We start from the raw sequence: 12700 nt of genomic DNA, 5'->3' as shown, positions 1-12700 counted from the left end.
TGTGGTGTGGGCGGTATCGGTGTGCCCTCCGGTTTAACTAGTCTGTTTGGTAAGTAACTGAATATTTTTTACAGCGTGTTCCGAACTTATTTTCCCGTTTTTATGAACAAACATATAAATACATCTCTGCATTCTTGCCTCTCCCATAAAAGCGGGCATCTGTGGAAAGCAGGTTTAGTGATCGGAGGGGAACCATTAAACACCCGTTTAAGAGGCAGGCCGAGAGGACGGCTCGTGGATGTTTAGACTGCCGGCCCCCGGTGATCTTGAAAGCATTAAGACGAAAAAGGCATCCCTACTTGAGTAAGTCACCGGGCCGCGGGGCACCCGGGGCCGCGGCGCCCGTGTAGCTTGCGCGTCTGGGGAGTTGGGGCGCACCATGGGGCAAGGAGAGTCGCCGGCCAGCGCTGAAATCGCCCTCCACCCCAAGGCTTGGCCAGGAGCAGAGAGGCTGGTGTGTCCGCAATGATCTCTCTCTGCAGATTTCAGTGTGGAAAGGGGGTCTCCCTGAGGGCCGGGGCCCCTAAGTTGCGGGGAGGTGAGGAATCCGTGTGCAGAGGAGAGTGAAGGCAGAGGCAAGGTGCGACTGGCCGCTGGGCAGGGCCAGGGTAGCTAAAGGGTGACCTGAGACTCCACCTGGGACGTCGCTGGAAGGAGGTAGGCAGAGTCAGCCGCAGGCCGCAGAAGCAGCCTCAACTCCCGAGGCGGCCCTGTGCTTGGCGGCCGGTTGCTCGCCGCCGACGGTATGGTTCGGACTGGAAAGCCAGATCAGAGTGCACGGAGGACTTCCAGCTTCGGGGTTGCCCCGAGCCCCGGAAAGAACTTCGGATTTGCGTCGGCTGGGCTTTAGGAGAAGCGAAGGAACTCAAAAGAGGGAGGTAAAAACCTAGCCCGGGAGCTGTTGCCGGGCCCATTTTTCCTCTGGGCTGGGGACGGGTTTCCTGGCGTCTTCCAGCAGAACGTCTTACGGCATAGAGCAAGGGTTGCAGAAGGGATGAAACCAAGCTCCGAGGGTAGCGCCTGGGGCTTGCGTTTGGGCTCAGAATAAAACAGAGACCTGCCCACAGCTTGAGTCTCTGGGTTGGGTCTCTACGGTTTTCAGCTCTCGGGAGAGTCAAAGACCAAAGACGCGGTTCTTCCAATACAGGTAGTGTGATGGGGATGGGGGGAGGGGGGATACTGTTTACATTTTCACTGGGAAGCAAACCCTGCATGTGTAAATACTGGTAGCTCAAGCCTCTGAAATGTGATACATTTTAAAAAGTCTGTTTATAAAAACTCGTTTAGGCCTTGGTAGCAGGTAGGGGAAGTAAGATGGTTGCATCAGGGACAGTGGTTGATTGCTTTCAGATCTAGAGTTTTGGGGCTCCATGGGAGGGAGAAGAATTCTGAAGAGGGTTGGGTCAGGGACTGAGATGCCCTGTCCACCAGAGATGAGTAGCCTCCATTGAAAAAGCTGCAGAACCGACCACTGCGAACTTTTCTCATGCCCTTGTAACTGAAGCAAACAAGCCAAAAAAAAGAGGGGGGGGGGCAGTGTGAATCTCTACATGTCTCCAGATGGCATCATGAACGATAAAAGAAGCGGACAACATGGGATAGCTAAAGTCATAAAAGATCTAATCTGAACATCAGTTCTCACTGACAGCATCATTATCAGTTAATTACCACAGTCCAAGGGTCTAGGGCCTCGTGTATCTCAGGGACCCAAACCAGGGGCTCATAGAAAGGCAGGCCAGTAGTAGGTGGCTCGGGAAGAGCGGACAAATGGCGAACATTAGGGGGATGTTCACAAATGAGGTAACTCCTCTTGGAGGGGAACTGGCCTTGACGGACACATTTCTTTGCGTGCATCCATCATGTTTTCCCTTTGCTTGTCTTTGGGCTTGTTGTGTTCCAGTTCTCCCAGGATGCTTGGCTTTGAAAAGCTTGTGAGGCCAGCTTGTGGTTTCCAATCTACCCTCAATTTAGGTGATCTGTTGAGGGTGGAAGAGAGAGAGGTGATGGAGCAGAGCTGGGTGCTAACAATGAGCAAGAAAGAGTTAGAAGGAAGGGTGAAAAGGATAGTCCCTACTCCCATGACAGTCTGGAAAACCCATCCTTGGGCTGTGTCAGTGTGGCTTCAGGGTGCTGCTTGTCAGTCAGGCTCCTGCTTGGGATACTCATTGGCCTAGGGAACTGAGACGCTGGCCGAGGACAGGACTGGCTTTAGACGGTAGGCTTAGGGACAGAGCTGCCACAGGATCCAGAGACTGCTTCCCAGGGAGGTAGCCTGGGTTTGGCAGGATTCTGGTGTGCACAGTCTTCCGTCCTGGTGGTTGATGGTGTTCACCACTGTGCTGCATATTCTGTCTGCCTGCAGCCACACACAGAACCCAATTCAAGCAGCATTTTGCATCCATGCCTCTTGTCTCCCGTCACTCTTACTGCTTCCCCTGGACAAGATTCAAAGAATCCGAGGAGAGACTGAGCACTCCCTTGGAAACAGTTTGGTCTTCTAAGATACTACTTTTAAAATCAATCTGGCTTAAACTAAATATTTTTTTAAACTTCAATCTGGTTTAGGGAAAATTCAGATCTTTGGGGGTATTTGTTATTTCAAACGCAAGGGCCGTTTTGAATCTTGTGTTTTGCTCATGAGAACTCAAAATAAACTGGACCTGGGAGGAACTAGGCCAGAGGCCATAAACACACATTTTCTATTTACAGGAATTAGGGTTTACTTCCCTTCATCGTTTTTGAATCTCATTTTACCTTATTTTCTTAACCCTGTAGAAATAATGCTGAGTGTTCCCTTCAGCTACTACCATGCACTTAGGTGAGACCCAGAACACACTAAAAGTTCCAGAAAGAACATCAAACCTAGAAAGTGACACACAAAGCAATGTGCTCCTGAAGATGCTTGTAACCTCAGCCCTGCCTGTTCTGAGGACAGCATATTTTTGTTACACTCTGATGGCTCTGCACTGGACCGAGAGATTCATCTTACAAGCTAACCACTTGGTCTAGGATGTGTAGGACTTGTGGAACACTGAGTGATGAAAGGCTTTTTTTCCCCCTCTCTCAAGGGCTTTACAGTTACTCTCTCTTTTGTTTTCTTTTTGGGAAATGGTTGTAGGCAGATCGGACGAGTGACAATGGCTCTGGAAATGTGGTGGTGCTCAGAGTGCCCATCCACAAGGCAGACTCAAGTTTGGTTGGACTTTCATGTCTGTTTCAAAAATGAAGGGCAGGGAAAGCTGCCCTCTACTTTCATGTGGTTTTATTTCTTTTGAACAATTCCTCTTTGGATTTTGGAGTTGGGGGCAGGGTCTTTAGGGAAGGGACCATCTTCCCTCCTTTTTCTCATCCACTGCAAATCTGGAGCTGGAATGGGGAGGGGCTGATCGGGAATTAGTTAAGTCTGGAAGTGAATATTCACAATGATTTGTGAGTTTAAAGGATCAGTGCAGAAAATCAGGACTTGTTGGGTGTCTGTCCTTTCTCTCTTGGCCCCCACTAGCCTTGGTCACGCTCTCTCTCACCTCCCTCCTTCCCACACTCCCTCCTTTGTAATTTGCCCTCCAGCAAGGTTAGGATCTACAAGGATTTTTTTTCTGTCATGGAACCTGAGACTGGTGTGGAAAAATGAAGTATCAATTCATCCTCAAATGATTTAAGAAAAAAAAAAAACTTAATGTTCAGTATTATAAGCTGTAGGCCGTTCATTTCTTCCAAACCACCAATGTCTGCATCCTCACATTAAGAGATAGAGATCATACTGTTGTGGAGCATTTTTTCCTGATAAGGGATAACAAAATACTCTGCCAGGTATTCAGGTCTGTTCGAAAAGCTACAATATCTGTTCAGGCTAAAGGAAGCTCAAGGCACTGTTGTGGGGTAGCCTTGTTGGACACACCATGACCCATGCATAGAAGTCTGATTTTGGCTAACTTGAAGTAAAATACAGAGTTAAAACAGAAGTGGCCCAAGACATAGTGTATCACACAGCATGCATGGTAAGTATTCATCCATGTTTTGCTTCAAGCAAGCTACCTGCACAAAGCAACGTTTTCTTCCACGCCGGGAGGAACTTACTCAATATTCAGATGATAACATCTTTGGGATTTTAGATATATGCTCTGGGGAAATAGAGAGGAATGGACTCCAACTAGGCTGCAGCATTAATCTGATGTCTTGAATAAAATATGAGTATAAATAGTAACCTAACCAATGGGTCTTTGGGGGAGCTGCTTATGTGGCTAAACAATTTGATTGTGACTTGAGATCGGTGCATTCCCAGATCTAAGTGGAATTTTGTCACATTCCGGGGAAGCCCTGTTCTGTGGTTTCCTTTGCAAATTCATGGATAGACAGTTTCTCTAAGTCTTTCCTACATTCTTCTAGGGCCTTTTCTTAGAGACAAGGGACTTGAGCCAGGATGCTTAAGGTTTCAGGTTAACAAAAAGAAACACTTTTATTGTCAATATGAATGGCAAACTTTGATTTTTACAAGCCATGGGTTTAGTGGCATGAGCAGATCAAAAGCAGCTCGGCTTGATTTCTCCATATTCTCTGGAGCTTAGACAATTAACTGCAATTTGGCTGCTAACGAAACAACACCAAGAAACTAGTTACAGAAATGTTAAAGTTTATCTTTCAGCAGAGATGTGAACCTGTGTACAACATATCAGAATCTAATAAAGCTAGGCACTAAACCTGAATTTTAAAAGGAAACTCCTGAAGAGAGGGTTGTGTGCAGAGTGTCCTATTTGCAATGGCATGATCTGTTTCTGTGTGTGCATTCCACCCTCGCCTCTGGCTGGCGGGGTAAGGATCCGGCAGACTGAGGTCTCCCTGGTAATTTGGGTACACCAAGTCTCCAGTTAATGATAGATAATCAGTCTTTGGGTCATTCGGTCATTCTCTTATTACAAACCCCTCCTGCTCTCTCTGATCTCCTTTCAAACTAAATTTCACACAAACAAATAAAGCAAGACAGGGACAAGTTCCTTAAAAAAAAGGAGAAATATTAGAAACTCCTGATACTAAACTCTAAACAAGGAAAGGCAAGCTAAAAGAGGATAGGAAAGAACATCTTATCAAAATGAACATGTTGTGTACAAAACATTAAAAGAAAAGGCTCTGGTTTCTGTTAAAGTGACAGAAAATTAAAATAAAAATAATTGCAGGCAGAAAAGTTATAATATAAACAGAGAATGCAGGATGCTTGCTGGGAATGCGCAGCACCAGGGGCTAATTTGTTGTTACAGATTATTTATCTGCATTGTGACTGGAGAGGCACTACTTTGTTCCATATATCAGAAGAGAATGGCTTTCTTTTTAGTATTTGTGTGAGTTCCCACTTAAGCTAACACAGGCCAAGAGCCCAAGGAACACCACACACACACACACACACACACACACACACAATTGCATTCTGCTTGCAAAGCATCTGACTTCAAACGAAGAAATTGGTTGCATACAGAAAAGGCAAAATTCCATGCAGAGCACATTTGGAGACTTCACTAAATCGGTGTGACTGATGCTTTATTTTGCTGACTGTGTTTTCTAGGCGCGGTTCTTAGGGAAGGACAGCTGAAACCAGTCCATCCCCTTCCCCCCCGTGGGTCTTCACTTCCTCGGTCTACATCTGCCCATGACTTCAGCAAGGTCAACTTTAGATTGGCCAAGATGCCATCTCAGAGCAAGATCCCTCTGCAAAACCTTGGGCCAGCGTGACTGTGGTAGTTACGGCTCAGGTGAGAGCGCCCCTAGCGCCATTTTCCTGTTCCTTCCTTCCACAGTTTTTGGCTCAAGTCCCGCTCCGGAGTGGGTTAGTGTATATCACGTCCAAACCCAAGGTTTCTGTTTCAAAGAGGGACTGGAACTTTGACTCAGGGCTGGATCTATCTGAAGTTCTTCAAGTTGGAGGGGTAGGAAGGTGGTAGCAGGTAGGTGAAGAGTAACTTCTGCACTGTTGCCAAGGGTGGGCCTGACATCCCTTCTGTGCCGTCTCTAGCAGGCAACCCAAATGGAGCGAGAGACTCCACATTTAAACTTCTAGGCCCAGGCTACATGCCACCTCCTCTGGGAATCCTTTCCAAAAATTGCTTCTCAACCTGGACGCCCCTCCCCGCCATCCCTTCCGGCCCATCAAATCTTTTTGCTGAACTTTCTGGTGCTTGTACCCACATTCTCTTTTGCAGCTCTCTGGGCATGCCTCTGTACTGTGGGTTCCACCACAGCCTCATCAACGCCTTGCATTCAAAAGGTTCTTAACCAGCTCGTGTCAAAACAGATAATTTAGAGAAACCCAGTGAATTCCAAGCATCCCAATTGCATTGGGATTCATTGCCTTTATTTTGAAAGCCGTTAGGAAAGTTCCTGGGGATCAGACTGGCCCACGTTTGGGAGGCCTCTCACGATCTGGCCCCTTGGCGTGCCCATTCCGAAGGTCTTGAGCCCTGGAGTGGCAGCGTCTCACAGACAAGCTGTCCTTGAGTCCAGGCCTTAATTTCCCGTTATGAACAGTGGCGGTAACGACGTGAACCTCCGTGTGTGGAGGCTGCGGGAGATGTGTTCAAGGCGCCCTCCCCAGAGAGGCTGCAGGTGTGCTCAATACCTAGTTTTCCCTTCCACCTCTTGGCTTTAGTCCCTTCGTTCCAGCTGCCCGGAGGACCAGTGAGACAGCGGTGGGTGCCAGCTCCAACAGGTGTGTCCTTCCTGCTCCTCTCCTCTCACCGCTTCAAACCGACCGGCCCAAGCTCCCTGGAGCCCCGCAAAACTGCTGTTGGCGGAGGTCGCCGGGTCGGCCCTGGAAGGAGCGCGGGGGCTGCAGAACAAGATGCGCACTGCTAGGGGTCGGGGGTGCGGCCAGAGACACCGCCCCGCATTTAGACCGCCTTTTCTGCAGACGCTGCCAGGGCTGCGGGGCCGCCCCTTCTTCCATCCTGGTTAAATTCTTCTTTTGCTCCCCTCCCCCATTCCTTAAAGTTTCCGACGTGGATCAGCCTGTTTTCTCCGCCGCGCAGCGCAAGCCAGGGGGAGGTCGCTGCTCCGATCGAAGGCAGCCGCGGCTCCTGGCAGCACATCTCCCAGGACTTTTCGTCTGAGGCGGGCAAGAAGGGGTTAATCGCGCCCCTCTCCCACCCTCACCTCGGAGCCCCCGGTGCTGGGCGAAGGCCACTGATTCCCTCCAGAGGTCTCATTAGGGAAACCCTCACCGCTATTTTCAACGTTTCCTCAATCAAGTGCCTTTAAATAGAGCTGCACAAACAAATTGGCGGCAAAAGCGTAGATCTTGTCACGATTGAGACCAATCCAATATTTCAGCCTTGTTTGCTTAGCAATTACGGGTTGGCTTGTGGCTGCGGTGCCATCGGGGCCAATTTGCAGCCGGCTGCTCCCTGCTCCGCACCCGAGGCGGGTGGAGGCGGCGAGCCGCGCAGCCGGCTGCGGGCAGAGGAGGGGGTGGCGCGGCGGCAGGTGACGCGCGGCCGTGGGAGCGCCAAAGCGGGTGCCAAGGGCGCGCAGAGCGGACCGCGCCGGAGGTGTGTGCAGCCACACCATAAAGTTACAACTCGCACGTGGGAGTCTCTTTCGTGGCCTTCCCGGCGTCTTCTCTGCACCCCTCCCCGCAAGTCCCTCTCTTTCTCTCTCTCGCGCGCGTGCCGCGTTGCCTTTCTCTGCGGCGCAGCTTAGCGGTGCCTGAATCGCTCCTTCTCTCGCGCTGTGAAACTGCTAACATGATTTGTTATATTTTCCATAGCTGCTTATTCTTGTTTGACTTTTTGTACGAAGTCCCTTTAAATCTGCTGCAGCTCGAATAATGCTCCCAGCCATTTGGATGGGGTGGCTGCAGGCGTGCGGCTGCCCCCTGCCCACTTCGAATTCTTTCAGGATAGCTCTTCTGAGTAAATCATTCTGCGGCGCCTTAGGACCCTGCGCGGGCCAGCCCAGTGTGTATCGGCGGTACTGTAGTTAAATCAAGTCTTAAGCCTACGTTTCACAGACAATTAAATCTTGGCTGCTGTTGAACAAAACTGTAATATTTACTCTGCTCTATACAGAGGAGAACTTTTGAAGTAAAAAAAAAAACACAAATGTTACATTTCAGAAAGAAAATATGATAATAAATCTCTTTTTATGGATTCTCTCTGCATAAGTGGAAACAACATGATTTAAATGTCCGACACCCCACCTCCTTTTATAGGCACAGCTGAAGTTACACAGATACTGTCTTTTACACATTCTCCGTCGTCTCTGTGTTTGTGTGTGGGGGGGAGCACCTGCGTTTGTTACATTCAGTGTAGTCTCAGAGGTTTCCCTCTTTCCGCTAACCAATATGATAAACAAGAGGGAGCATTGCGTGATAAGACCTGGCGTGTGAAATGTATTTCTCAGGTGAATTCAAGACAGAGGTGTGACTCGGTGATTCTTTTATGATTTTATATTAGTTTCTAAATGAATATTCATTTCCCCCACTTGTCAGTTTCTGAAGGCGTGGGAAGTTGAGGCACCGAAATATTTTTGTGAGACTTGAGTACAAATTCAAATGTACTGTTGTATTTGTAAAGGATGTGTAAAGTGTACACTTACATTTGTTTGCTGATGGCGATAAATTCACAGCTGTTCTAACCAGTACTCAATCTCTTTCTTTAGTTTATAATCCCATCTGGGTTGTATCTTCACTATTCTGAGTCAATCTTCTGTTGTAAGATTCTTGGTTCTCAATCTTATTTAAGCAAATATCAGAAATGATTGTCTCATAAAATTGTACAAGGCAACAGAATAATATTTTAAATCCGTATAGTCATGCTTACTCACATATCTTTCTCACAGTTGATTACTTCAGAAACTCAAGAGCTAAGAAGTTAATATAGCTAGAAAGAATTCATAAGAATAATCTTTTCATCAAAAGAAATGGGCCTGGCATATTATTCAATGCACAAATTATAATATTACTTTCATGTGTGCTAATGTTTAATATTAAAACTGCTAGAGTGTCTTAACCATCAGCATGTTTTACCACGCCACTTTCAAATGGGTGATCGCAGATAATTATGAAGAGTTTGATGTTAATCCCACGTTAAGTGAACAAGCAGGATAACCATCTTAAAGCATCATTATTCTTATATCAACGCCAACAAACAACTGTAGAGGGAACACAATTACTTTTTATCTGACATTATCCTCTAAGAGTATGGCTACATTCATTTCTTTTAAAATCAGAGCAATTTTCAGTTACTTTTTAAACAGACCTTTTTTCAACATAACACTTGCAATGAGTGTAAAGCACAGCAACTTGATACTGACAGATACATATTTTTTCCTGCATTATTATTCATTAGCCTCTTTGCAAACTCACTAAAATAGAATAATGCTAAAAAACATAAACTCATAAAGAACAGTTATTAAGTTCTACATATTTATTTAGGTAAGCCAATATTATTAAAATAAAAACATGTGCCTGGCATATAAATGCTTAGTTAGGAATTCTTTTTTGGATGCACAGTGATTTTTTAAACCAACTCAGATTTTCAATGACTGATTTTTTTCACCCTAAACAGGCCTTATATTGTTTTCAACAGTAGCTCCTGGAACAATATCGTTTTTAGTATTTTAGACTTTCAAAAAACAATTGGAATTGGATAAATGCTTTCAGCTGGGAGCACTTTCCTAATGCCTTTGTAGGTAATCGGAGTCTCTATTTGTGTTGGGTGACAAACGGACAGTGTCCTAGACAGACTGCCTACATTCTACAGAACATACCAGAATATAGAGTTTTTGTAAATGAGATTGCCTGTGGTTCATTGAAAAGATTTTGTTCTATTAAGGTTTTAAAATGTAAAACCAAAGATGAGTGAATATTTCTCTAACTATGTTAAGTGATGACTTAGGAGGACTGCAACAAACATTCAGAAACAAAATATGAATTTATTTGAGAGGATCTGGTAGAAGAATGATTCTACATAACTTAAAACATTGGCTTTGGCTTCTTGGATTCAATGACATTCAAACTGAATTTCTCCTGGCTGGAGAAGCTCAACCAAGGAAATATATGTAAATTTCTGTATATGGGAAAATGTTATTTTACTGTGATTTAAAATATTAGGTTAAAATATAAATACCCTTAACTACTGTGCCATTATTCTTTCTAAATGAATGTGCAATATAAAAATTTATGTCAAATTTTCTTCAAATGGAAGTTGAACTGGAATTACAATGTGTAACCATGACATGATTTTGATGAACTTCAACTTTCAGAGATAGACATGTAGAAGTCTTTTTCTTTAAACAACTGGGCCTCTTAACTGGTATTAATCTAGAATAAATAAAGCAGAAACTGATTTCTTACATTGTCAGTAATGTTTTTCTTGCTTTTCCGAATGTTGTTAAGTGCTGTGCATCCTGTGCTATTCAAGTTAGGATGATGTCAATAATAAAATTATAGAATCTAAAATCAAGTGACTATGTTTTTGCTTTATTATAAAATCTATGTATTATACTGGGCTGTTGAATTACTGGGTTGTTTGAACAATGAATTTTACTTTTTCAGATGGGTGACATTTATGAAATTCTTGCAAAGATAACTATGGTGGCTAATTAAAAGTAGTCGTGGTAATGAAGCAGCATGTAAGTTTATGCTTTTTACTTCTTATGGATTTTAAAAAATACAATCCAGGTATTTGTAATAGCAGAAGAATCCAAGAAAAGAAATTCAGGGGTTTGTAATGTACACATCGAAGAACATATAATCTTTTTGGAAGTTGACCTCACAAAGAATTCTCTACTAACATTCTCATTTCTCTTTTTTTTTTCTTTGCAATATTTCCACTTAGTATCATTTATTAACAAACTGAAAGATCAACAGTGGCTGTTGCAATTCCTGGGCTTTTCTCTGTTTTCATACCTTAATATCACACAGTAGTAATATTGTTACATTGACAATGAGATGCTTGGCTAAATTGTCCTCACCTTTTCTTTTTTTTAAACAATGGTCTGAATATCTGGAAATGACTGGATGACATTCATTGATTGCCCTGGTTGCCAGAAGTTCTAACATATAACCTTCCGTCTCTTTGAAGAAATAATAAGCCCTATACATTGTATTGTACTGTTACTTGGTTCTGCTTCTTGAACATATTTGCTTCAAGAATTAGCAAAACATGTTTTCAAAATACATTTAGAGAAATCCTGTAAGTATAATTTGTAATTTACTTTCAGTGTTTAGTTCTAATCAATAGTCTTGATCCCAAGAGGAACTAGAATCACATTTGAAATGTGACACGTTTTTAAATTTAGTTTTTACTTTTTGTCAAAAATATTAATAATGGTGTTTCATAAAGCTATGACCACGCAGGTAAATGAGCATAATAGAATGGGGAAAGTAAGGGTCCCTCAAGCTGGAGCTTATCTTTGACTCCTGACTACAGCAGTTATCAGCGGGATGATCTTGGGAACGTTATTTAACCATGGTCTGCTTCAGTTACCACATCTGGAAAGCTTGGATCATAATTGTAAACTCTGTCACATTGTCATGGTGAACATGTAGTAAGATGACTCATGTGGGGTTCTTGGTAGAAGGTCTGGCACAGAGTAAGTGCTTAATAAATGTCAGCTATTCTCTTTGGCATCACTCTATGATTTTAGAGTGGCACACCACAGCAAGCTTCCCAAGAGCCACTAAGTGTGGGGATGTTGACAGCCTACGTACTTTTCAGAGATGTGTACAAGGAGCCTGCATTGCCTTCCAGACCTCAGGGCTGACAGGATGAAGACAAGAATTTGGGGCTTTCGAGGCTCTGGAAAGTTGCAGGGAGCTGCTTCTAGTGATAGCAATCCATAGCAATCCAGCAGACTGTCTGTGGACATCGAGTTTTATTCTGTCCTCATCTGTGGTGTGTTTAATGGGTGCCTGACACTAAGGTCTAAACCAGGGAATGTAATACCTTAAAGAAATAGAATAAATAACCCAGTCATTGTTTTTACTATGCATATCAGCATTAAAACAGTATAAGTAAAGATATATTAATCTGAAAATTATTCTAAAAATGAACTGAAAGAGGGTAAGAGGAATTAGATAATAGGTTTGCATACTTTGCTGTAAGATACAAGTGGTAAGTGGAAATCCAAGTTTCAAATAGTCTTATTTGTTTAAAAATGGTTTGGTGGATTTCCTGTTGAATGCATGTCAGCAGTGTCTCTGTTTTGTTCTATAGCTGACAAAACCTCTTACCTATGTGGAGGAATACTACTAATTCTGTCACTTTCTCGTTGATAATTTCTGTTCACATTTTTTGCATTATTCATTGAAGGTTTTTTGAAAGAATCATTTTAAGCCTTTCTTGTCCATTTGGGAAATATTAGTTTGGTTAAAACTGGACAACTAGTCTGCTTCGACCCTCAGTGAGCCAGACACGTTGGTAATATGTCTCATTCCTGCACACTTTGCAGCAAGTGGCTATCAAGCCCTCTGCCAGACATGGTCTTGCCCCGACTTGGGGACAACCTGTTGCTCAAGGCAGCTGTTGACATAGCACCAAGTGAGAGTGTTGATACCATTCATTACATTGAATACAAACATATTCGTTTCTTATTGTTTATATGAAAATAAATAGGAAATTTCTAACATAATCTTCCAGAATTCTGCTCTTCTAGACTTAGAACATATTAAGGTTTGTTTTTCTATCTTAACATTCCTTTGTTTTTAAGAATA

The 12700-nt window shown here is 43.9% G+C and overlaps 1 long non-coding RNA gene across 1 annotated transcript in view; it reads left to right on the top strand.

Moving 5' to 3' along the window:
* The window catches only part of LOC131481385 (uncharacterized), a 53795-nt gene that overhangs the window by 682 nt on the left and 40413 nt on the right, over positions 1-12700 (top strand). Inside the window, exon 2 of the long non-coding RNA XR_009246274.1 lies at positions 5555-5741. This is a non-coding gene — a long non-coding RNA (uncharacterized LOC131481385). The remainder of the gene's footprint in view (positions 1-5554; positions 5742-12700) is intronic.

The sequence above is a fragment of the Ochotona princeps genome, chromosome 11 (genome assembly GCF_030435755.1).
Source record: "Ochotona princeps isolate mOchPri1 chromosome 11, mOchPri1.hap1, whole genome shotgun sequence".
Classification (NCBI taxonomy): domain Eukaryota; kingdom Metazoa; phylum Chordata; class Mammalia; order Lagomorpha; family Ochotonidae; genus Ochotona; species Ochotona princeps.
Note: the sequence above shows the minus strand (reverse complement) of the source record. Positions and strands in the feature narration are given on the sequence as shown.